This window comes from Gossypium arboreum, chromosome 12 (genome assembly GCF_025698485.1).
Source record: "Gossypium arboreum isolate Shixiya-1 chromosome 12, ASM2569848v2, whole genome shotgun sequence".
Classification (NCBI taxonomy): Eukaryota; Viridiplantae; Streptophyta; class Magnoliopsida; order Malvales; family Malvaceae; genus Gossypium; species Gossypium arboreum.
In genome coordinates, this window is record NC_069081.1 from 111,928,965 (window position 1) to 111,939,566 (window position 10,602).

General features: G+C 37.1%; 2 non-coding genes across 2 annotated transcripts; both read left to right on the forward strand.

Annotated features, from left to right (window-relative positions):
• The first annotated feature begins 328 nt into the window (after window positions 1-328).
• LOC128286057 (small nucleolar RNA R71) lies at window positions 329-434 on the forward strand. The gene has a single exon (XR_008276603.1). It is a non-coding gene; the product is annotated as a small nucleolar RNA R71 (small nucleolar RNA).
• A 7,118-nt stretch (window positions 435-7,552) lies between these two features.
• LOC128285830 (small nucleolar RNA R71) lies at window positions 7,553-7,658 on the forward strand. Its single transcript, XR_008276378.1, has one exon. It is a non-coding gene; the product is annotated as a small nucleolar RNA R71 (small nucleolar RNA).
• The last annotated feature ends 2,944 nt before the right edge of the window (window positions 7,659-10,602 follow it).

Consider the following 10,602-nt stretch of genomic DNA (forward strand, 5'->3'; position numbering starts at 1 on the left):
CCGAATGGTTTGTTCCACCGCTACTTGCTTCGCACTGCATTACTGGGTGAACCTATGAAGAACTGAGAAAATTATCAGTCTTTTTATTCAAGAGTTCTACTGATTTAATAGCATGGTGACCGAATCGACATTATAAACACCGGCTGTTTTCGTTGGCTTTGTCCTCACTACTTGCCACGGATAGATATTCTGTGACATCTCCTCTATAAACTCATAGGCATCTTTCGTAGTTTTATTGTTGATGGTTTCGCCCGCCTCTGCATCAACCATTTGCCGAGTCAAAGGATTCAGACCATTGTGAAATGTTTGTACGTGGAGCCAAAATGGTAACCCATGGTGAGGGCACCTTCTCAAAAGGTCCTTGTATCTCTCCCATGCATCGTAGAGTGTTTCTAAATCCATCTGCACAAAAGAAGAGATATCATTATGTAATTTAGCCATTTTAGTCGGCAGAAAATATTTTAGTAAAAATTTTTTAGTCATTTGTTCCCAAGTAGTAATTGACCCTCGTGGTAATGAATTCAACCACTATTTAGCTTTGTTCCTCAATGAAAAGGGAAACAACCGAAGACGTATGGCATCATCAAAAACGCCATTAATTTTAAATGTATCGCAGAGTTCCAAAAGGTTTGCTAAGTGAGAGTTAGGATCTTCATCCTGCAAACCATCAAACTGAACAAATTGTTGTATCATTTGAATAGTGTTAGGTTTTAATTCAAAAGTATTTACAGCTACAGCAGGTCTAACTATGCTTGATTCAGTTCCTGATAAAGAAGGTTTAGCATAATCATACATAGTGCGTGGAGCAGGATTTTGATTAACCGCAATTGGAGGAGGTAGCTAATTGCCTTGGTTTTAAGCCATCTCTTCGATTGGGGCTTGAGTTTTGTCTTCTTCCTCATTCTCCGTGTATCTTAAGCTGCGCCTTATTTCTCTTTGGTTTCTACGAACTGCACGATCGATTTCTTTGTCAAAAAGTAATGGTCACGACGGGTTTCTTCTAGTCATAAACTATAAAGACCTGCCAAGAGAAAGAAAGAGTAGGTTAATAAATAATAATAATAATTAAATTAAATTAATTGCAAGAAAAATAAATGGCTAAAGTAATAAAAATTGAGCGTTCCTAATATCTTAGTTCCCCGACAACGGCGCCAAAAACTTGATCGCGTGATTTCGTGATAGGTTTTAAATATTTATAATTACTCATTCTTAAACTAACTATTATTGCGATGTAAGCAAGTGTACCTATCGAACAGTAGTATAGTTTTAGCAAGACCGGATTGTCGATCCCAAAGGAACTAAAAGTACTAGTAATGGCTGTCTTTTTATTATCTAGCCTAAGAATAAAGTGGTTTCTGTTTTAACTAACTAATTATCTAAACTAAGAACGCACAGAGAAAAGAATTGGGGAATTGCTTTTGGGAAAAATCGATTGACTTAAGACAATACCTAAGGAAAAATCCACCTAGACTTTACTTGTTACTCTGGCTCTGAATCGGACGATTTATTCATTCAACTTGCTCCGTAAAGATCCCTAAGTTATGTTATTATCCATATTCAAGACTAATAACGTCTAATCCCTAGATTGATTACCAAGACTATTCTCTAATTAACACTCTAGGGTTGCATTAACTCGATCTATGGATCCCCTTATTAGGTTTCACCCTAATCTGGCAAAATCTTGTCACCCTATGTCTAGGCGCACAATCAACTCTGCTTAATTATGACAAATGTACTCTTAGACAGGGTCTATTCCTCCTCTAAATAACAGCATGTCTTAAAACAGTATCCTGGGATATCAGAACAAGAATTAAGAATAGATAATTAAGAACAAGTTAAATATTTATCATACGATTCAAAAAATAATAACAAGATTCATCTTAGGTTTCATTCCCCTTAGGTATTTAGGGGTTTTAGTTCATAACTAAATAAGAAAACATCTCAGAAGAATAAAGAATACAAAACATAAAGAAAACCCAAAACTTCTGAAGGGAAATTGAGGAGGGATCTTCATTCTTGATGATGAATCCAGCTTCTAAGATGGATCAATCGGCTTCCTTGGAGTAATTCCTTACTCCCCCTTCTCCGTCCCCCTTTCTTCCTTCTCTAGGGTGTATTTATAGGCTTTGGAATGCCTAGAAGCCCTCGAAATTAGCCTTTTTTTAATTGGACTCAACTTGGGCTCGGTAGGGACACGTCCGTGTTCGATTACTTCAGGCCGTGCTCGAGCTTGCCAAATTGACACGACCGTGTGGTCTGCTCGTGTGAAAAGGTCCAGGCCATGTTGATTTCGTACCTTGGCCCATTTTCTCCATTTTTGGCCCGTTTCTCATTCCTTTCGCTCTTCTATGCTCTCCTAAGTATAAAACATGAAATTAAAGCATTAGGAGCATCGAATTCACCAATTCTAATGGGAAATCATCCATAAAATGCATTAAACATGGGGTAAAAATATGTATAATTTACGGTTTATCAATTCATTTAACTTGTTCTGTAGAGATCCCTAAGTTATGTTAGTATCCCTATTCAAGACTATAACGTCTAATCTCTAGATTGAATAATTGAGACTTTTCTATAATTAACACCCTAGGGTTTCATTAACTCGATCTATGGATCCCCTTATTAGGTTTCACCCTAATCTGGCAAAAACTTGTCACCCCATCTCTAGGCTCGCAATCAACTCCCCTTAATTATGACAAATGTACTTTTAGACAAGGTCTATTCCTCCTCTGAATTAGAGCTTATCCTGAATCAGTATCCTGGGATATCAAAACAATAATTAAGAACACATAATTAGAAACAAGTTAAATATTTATCATATAATTCAAAAAATAATAACAAGATTCGTCTTAGGTTTCATTCCCCTTAGGTATTTAGGGGATTTAGTTTATAACTAAAAAGGAAAACATCTCAGAAGAATAATGAATACAAAACATAAAGAAACCCAAAACTCCTGAAAGGAAATTGAGGGGAGATCTTCAGTGTTGATGGTGAATCCGGCTTCTGAGATGGATCAATCGGCTTCCCCTGAGCAGTTCCCTGCCTCCTTCTCTCTTTGTCCCTTTTTTCCTCCTCTAGGGTGTATTTATAGGATTTGGAATGTCTAAGAACCCTCAAAATTAGCCTTTTCCGAATTGGACTCAACTTGGGCTCGACAGGGACACGCCCGTGTACGATTACTTCAGGCCGTGCTAGAACCTGTTAGAATGGCACGGACGTGTGTTCTAGCCGTGTGAGTCGTGTTTCGATTTTTCCAAATTGACACGGCCATGTGGTCTGCCCGTGTGAGGAAGTCCAGGCCGTGTTGATTTCGTACTTTGGCCCATTTTCTCCATTTTTGGACCATTTCTCGTTCCCTTCGCTCTCCTATGGTCTCCTAAGTATAAAACATGAAATTAAGGCATTAGGAGCACCAAATTCACCAATTCTAAGGAAAAATCATCCATAAAAATGTGTTAAGCATGGGGTAAAAATATGTATAAATTACGGTTTATCAAATACCCCTACACTTAAGTATTTGCTTGTCCTCAAGCAAAATTCTCAACTCATAATCAAAATAAATTCTTCTTAACTTATAGTCTCTATCGAAAATATCTCAAACTAATTCATAAGTAGTCGTACATTGAGAATTCAACTAAAAGAACATTAGAGCTTCAAACATTCCAAGTTTAGTATTTAATCATGCAAAACTTAGGCATCTCCCCTTATCTAAGTGGTTACCTCGATTCGAAATCTCACGGAGTTTAACATCCTCACTAAAGATTCACTCAAATCACTCAAAGTGTTTAAAGACAATGAAAATAGCACTCATCAGTCAATATGAAAAGTTATTACCATAGGCTTGCATGAAAATCACATCTCCACCACTATAAATTGAGATGATACATCAATCAAAAGGTCTCTAGAGGGTTGTAACGTGGCTTTGGTTAGGGGGTGTGGTCACAAGCTGAAAGAAACGGTTAGAATCGAGATTGAATTGAAAAATCACTTAACTAGAAAAAGATTTAATCAACACTTGCGTACAACAAAGCTTCTTCTCAGAATATGGAATTTAAATACTTAAGCTCAAAAACAAAAGATTACTACTAATGTACACACGCAGTTTTTTTTTTAAGAACAAGTCAAATAACATAGACTAACTATTAAGAACAAGACATAGCTGAGCAACTATTTCAATTCAAATCTCGACAAAAATAGGGATCAAATTTAATTTAGGGGATTTCAACAATAATGGGTTAAGGGTTAATATTAAGGGTAATACAAGAAATGGCTTGTTACGCTTAAGGGGGTTCACTAGGGGTTAATCATGGAGGTAGGCTTTTCATAGCATGAGTGGGCTAATCCTAAGTGCCTTAATCATTTTGACATATCAAATCAAATGGTATGGTCTTGACATGCATAATCAAGCAAGTTCTAGAATAACAGTTCAATACTGATGCACTCAAAGCAATAATAAAGGTGAGCATGAAAGAATTAATAGATGCTCAAAAGGCTAAAAAATCTCACAAGAATTATGGCTTTTTGATGTTTAAAACTTGTGAATTCCAACTCAAAGTAATACCTAAACTTTGGGGAAACATCCTAAAATTTTAGATTCTTAAAAATTAACTTATCATGCTTGATTCTCTTAATGTCTTAAAGTTTAAACAATCAATGCATAAATGCCTATGTTTTAATTCAAGATATATCAATCAAAATCATAAATCAATCAAAATTTATCCTAAATATGATATGAGAGCTTTTCAAGAGAACAAGGCAGTCATTCAGGGATTTTTCTGATAATGAAATGAATACCCCCCCCACACTTAAGATGTACATTACCCTCAATGTACAAAGATAGATATATTGATAAATATAAATATAAGTTCATAAGATAGGGAGAGAAGTGAAACTTACTAAATTAAAATTGGATGAAATTCCTGGATTAGCGAGAGTGAGTTATTGGAAATAAAGTTGGAGGGCAAACATGATTCTGAAGGTCAAAAGGAGAATTGAGGGAATAATCTGATAGTAATCATAAAGATAAGCCAAGCTTAAAAACAAATGAATCTTCAAGAAAAATAAAATAAGAGAAATAATCTATATTTATTTTATTTATTATTTTTTTCAAGTGGCAAAGCCAGAGCACACGCCCGTGTGGCTCTTAGCCCACTCGTGTTTGTCATGATTTGAGATATCGTCACACGGCTTTCGGGCACGCCCGTGTGTGATGTGGTTCGCTTCTCCTACGGTTGTGTACCTATGCGCACGCTCGCGTTCTTTTGACAGGTTCTCCCACGGTTTCTTGGCACGGGCATGTCTAACGCCAGTGTTAATTTGACAGGTTTGGGCATGGTTTTAAGCCCCCGACGTGCGTGTTGTTTTGGCAGGTTCGTCCACGGCCGTGTTTATTATAGCCCGTGCTTAGGGAAAATCTTTGCCGTGTCTGTGTGGTAAACCTGTATTCAAGAGCTTCGTTAGTAAGTTAGGTGTTAAACTCTAAAATTTAAAGAAGTTAATATAGTTAGTACTTGGGTTGCCTCCCGAGAAGCACTTATTTATAGTCTAAGCTCGACTTACCTCTCTATTGAATGGTCATGGTGGTTTGAGGAGTTTATACTCCTCATTCTTGCTATCATTCTCATCAAAATAAGGTTTTAGACAGGTGTTGTTTACCTTAAAAGTGTCAAACTTGGGATGACTTACCTCGACTGTACCGAATGGAAAAATGCTAAGTACCGTAAGAGTAATTTCTTCATTCGGTCTGGTAGTGACAATGTGAGGATCTGTGACATCTAATAATACTTTATCTCCAACCTTAAGTTGATTTGAGAAGGTATTGAGCTCGTTCTGGAGTAGTTTTGGTTTATCGTGTGTTCTCAGTTTATGCGTCCGCCATTCATCTAGCTCCTCGATTTGTAGCCTTCGATCTTCATGAATAGGTCCTCTGCTACTGCTTGAGAATGGCTCTTGTACTTCCCTGAGACCCATATCCTGCAAAGTAGGTTGCACCATATTGTCAATTTTAGTAGAATAGTTTAGATGATCACCTTCAATTTCTGATGTGTTGCCAGAATTGCGAGATTGAAGGGTGATTGTTTCGTCTCCCACATGGAGTGTGAGATCACCTGTGCCAACATCAATAATCGTTTTAGCAGTTCCTAAAAAGGGCCGTCCTAAAATCAAAGGAGTGTTGCTATGCTCATCTATGTCTAGAACAATGAAGTTAACGGGAAATATAAATTTATCGATTTTAACTAGCACATCTTCAATAATACCCCTAGGAAATCTTATAGTTTTATCTGCTAATTGAATGCTCATCCTAGTTTATTTGGGTTTCCCAAGACCTAATTGTTTGAACATTTTGTAGGGCATGACGTTAATACTAGCCCCTAAATCAGCTAATGCATTATTAACATCTAAACTACCAATTAAATAAGGAATTGTAAAACTCCCTGGATCTTTTAATTTGTTGGGTAGCTTATTCTACATAATAGCTGAGCAAACTGCGTTTAGCTCCACATGTGACACCTCATCCAACTTCCACTTATTTGCTAAAAGCTCCTTTAAAAATTTCATTGCGTTTGGCATCTGTGATAGAGCTTCAATAAACGGTAAGTTAATGTGTAACTTTTTTAAGAGTTTAAGGAATTTACCAAATTGTTCATCTGAGCGGTGTTTCCTTGTCACGTTGGGGTATAGCATACGAGGTTTATATTCGACATTCATTGATTTGTTTTTATTATGACCTACCTCACCTTGACCTTTGCTCGCCACAGTTTCTTGCCTCGACTCTGGCTCAGGCTCAACGAATCCTTCTTTATCTTGAACATTAATCGTGTTGAGTTGTTCCCTTAGGTTGGGTTGAGTATTACTTGGCAAGCTACCTTGTGGTCATTCGGATATTAGTTTGGACAGCTGGCCTATCTGAGTTTTGAGCCCTTGGATCGACGCTTGTTGATTTTTAAGTGCTGCCTCGGTGTTCTGGAAACGGGTTTCTGACACTGAGATAAATTTAGATAGCATCTCTTCAAAGTTTGGTTTCTTTTCCTGTTGATAGGGTAGTTGTTGAAAACCCAGAGGATGTTGTGGTCTTTGATTTCCTTGACCGCCCCATGAGAAATTGGGATGGTTCCTCAAACCTGCATTATAAGTGTTACTATATGGGTTATTTTGGGATCTAGAGTTATTGTTACCCATATACTGGACTTGTTCCTCCTCGATACTAGGATTGAAGGGCTGATACTTTGTACATGCTCCTCATCCATTCGTCTTGCACCTCATTATTAGATGTACCTGAGTAGAACCAAGTAAAGCACCAATCTTTTTATTTAGAAGTTCTACCTGGTTTGACAGCATAGTAACCGAATCGACGTTATAAACGCATGCTGTTTTAGTTGGGTTAGTCCTCATGACTTGCCACTGATAGATATTCTGTGACATCTCTTCAATAAATTCGTAAGCCTCTTCAGGTGTTTTGTTGTTGATGGTTCCCCCGGCTGCTGCATCAATCATTTGCCTTGTCGAGGGGTTCACACCATTGTAGAATGTTTGAACTTGCAACCATAGAGATAATCCATGGTGAGGACACCTTCGCAGTAGGTCCTTGTATCTCTCCCATGCATTGTAAAGAGTTTCTAAGTCCATCTGCACAAACGAAGAGATATCATTACGTAATTTGGCTGTTTTAGCCGGTGAAAAATATTTTAATAAAAGTTTTTCGGTCATTTGTTCCCAAGTAGTAATTGACCCTCGTGGTAACGAGTTCAACCATTGTTTAGCTTTGTTCCTCAATGAAAAAGGGAATAACTAAAGACGAATGGCATCGTAAGAAATGCCATTAATTTTAAATGTATCACAGAATTTTAGGAAATTTGCCAAGTGAGTGTTTGGATCATCATCCTGCAAACCATCAAACTGAACAAATTGCTGTATCATTTGAATAGTGTTAGGTTTTAGTTCAAAATTTTTTGCAGCAACAGCAAGCCTAACTATACTTGACTCATTTTCTGTTAAAGTAGGTTTAGCATAATCATACTTAGTACGAGGAGCAAGACTTTGATTTGCTAGTTCAACGAGTATCGTAGGAGGTAGCTGATTGTCTTGGTTTTCAGTCATCTCCTTAGTTGGGGTTTGAATATCGTCCTCTTACTCATTCTCTTTGTATCTTAAGCTTTGCCTTATTTCTCTTTGGTTTCTGTGAACTGTGCGATTGATTTCTTCATCAAAAAGTAGTGGTCCTGACAGGTTTCTTCTAGTCATAAACTATAAAAACCTGCCAAGATAAAGAAAATGTAAATTAATAAATAATAATAATAATAAAATAGAATTAACTTGCAAGAAAAATTGAGTGTTCCTAATATCTTACTTCCCCGGCAACGAAGCCAAAAACTTGATCGCGATTTTTGTCTAACGGGTAAGTTTTATATATTTATAATTAATCATTCTTGAAACTAACTATTACCACGATGTAGGCAAGTGTACCTATGAACAGTAGTATAGTTTTAGCAAGACCGGATTGTCGAACCCAAAGGAACTAAAAGTACTAGTAATGACTATCTTTTTATTATCTAGCCTAAGAATAAGGGGGTTTTGTTTTAACTAACTAATTATATAAACTAAGAATTCACAGAAAATAGAATTGGGGGATTACTTTTGGAAAACGATTGAATTAAGACAATACCTAAGGAAGAATCCACCTAGACTTCACTTGTTATTCTGACTCTGAATCGGACGATTTATTCATTTAACTTGTTCCGTAGAGATCCTTGTGTTATGTTATTAACCCTATTCAAGACTAATAGTGTCTAATCCCTAGATTAAATAATTAAGACTTTTCTCTAATTAACACTCTAGGGTTGCATTAACTCAATTTATGGATCCCCTTATTAGGTTTCACCCTAATCCGGAAAAATCTTGTCACCCTATGTCTAGGCACGCAATCAACTCCACTTAATTATGACAAATGTACTCCTAGATAGGGTCTATTCCTCCTCTAAATAAGAGCTTATCTTGAATCAGTATCCTGGGATATCAAAATAAGAATTAAGAACACATAATTAAGAACAAGTTAAATATTTATCATACAATTCAAAAAATAATAACAAGATTCGTCTTAGGTCTCATTCCCCTTAGGTATTTAGGGGATTTAGTTCATAACTAAAAAGAAAAACATCTCAGAAGAATAATGAATACAAAACATAAAGAAAACCCAAAACTTCTGAAGGGAAATTGAGGGGAGATATTCAGTCTTGATGGTGAATCTGGCTTCTGAGATGGATCAATCGGCTTCCCTTGAGCAGTTCCCTGCCTCCTTCTCTCTGTGTCCCTTTCTTCCTCTTCTAGGGTGTATTTATAGCCTTTGGAATGCCTAAGAATCCTCAAAATTATCCTTTTTCGAATTGGACTCAACTTGGGCTCGGAAGGGACACGCCTGTGTGCGATTACTTCAGGCCGTACTCGAACCTGTTAGAATGACACGGGCGTGTGTTTTACCTATGTGAGTCGTGTTCGATTCTGCCAAATTTACACGACCGTGTGGTTTGCCCGTATGAGGAAGTCCAAGCCATGTTGATTTCGTACTTTGGCCCATTTTCTCCGTTTTTGCCCGTTTCTCGTTCCTTTCGCTCTCCTATGGTCTCCTAAGTATAAAACATGAAATTAAGGCATTAAGAGCATCGAATTCACCAATTCTAAGGAAAAATCATCCATAAAAATGTGTTAAGCATGGGGTAAAAATATGTATAAATTACGGTTTATCAAATTTCTTTTTTTTTATTTATTGACTCCCTTTTTATCGAGATTTGATTTCGCTTTGAAAATATGGAGACACTACTTGTTTGGAAAGAGGTGCCATGTTTACTCGGACCATAAAAGCCTCAAATATTTGATGACTCAAAGAGATTTGAATCTACGACAAAGACGATGCTTGAACTGTTCAAAGATTATGAGCTTGTCATTGACTATCACCCGGGAAAGGCTAATGTGGTTGCGGATGCTTTAAGTCGTAAATCACTATTTGTTTCTGACGATGAGCGTACATTTGTGCGCTCTATTCGATAAGGTGTTAGTAGCGAATTAAAGGCCAAACCATTGTTGATTCATCAAATTCGTGAAGCTCGAGAAAGTCGATGATGAATTGGTTGCAAAACAATTTGAATGTGTTTGAATATGGAATCGAGTTTCAAATTGATGATGACGATTGTTTGAGGTTCGAATTCGTTTATGTGTTCCAAGAAATTGAACTTATTTCGATGATTTTGAGCGAAGCTCATTGTGGCGAATGTCAATTCACCGGAGTCGAAAATGTACAACGATCCGAGGCGTCAATTTTGGTGGCATGGTATGAAACGAGACATTTTCGATTTCGTTTGAAGTGTTTAATATGTCAACAAGTGAAAGCGGAACATCAAGTGCCTCTGAGTTTACTTGATCGATCATGATACGAATGGAAATGGGATCGAGTCACGATGGATTTTGTATCTGGGTTGCCATTGTCGGCAAGTAAGAAAGATGCGATTTGGGTTGTTGTTGATAGGTGACTAAATCGACTCATTTTATTCCCGCGACGTCACGGATTATTCCTTTGGATAAACTAGCTGAATTGTATGTTTCTCAGATTGT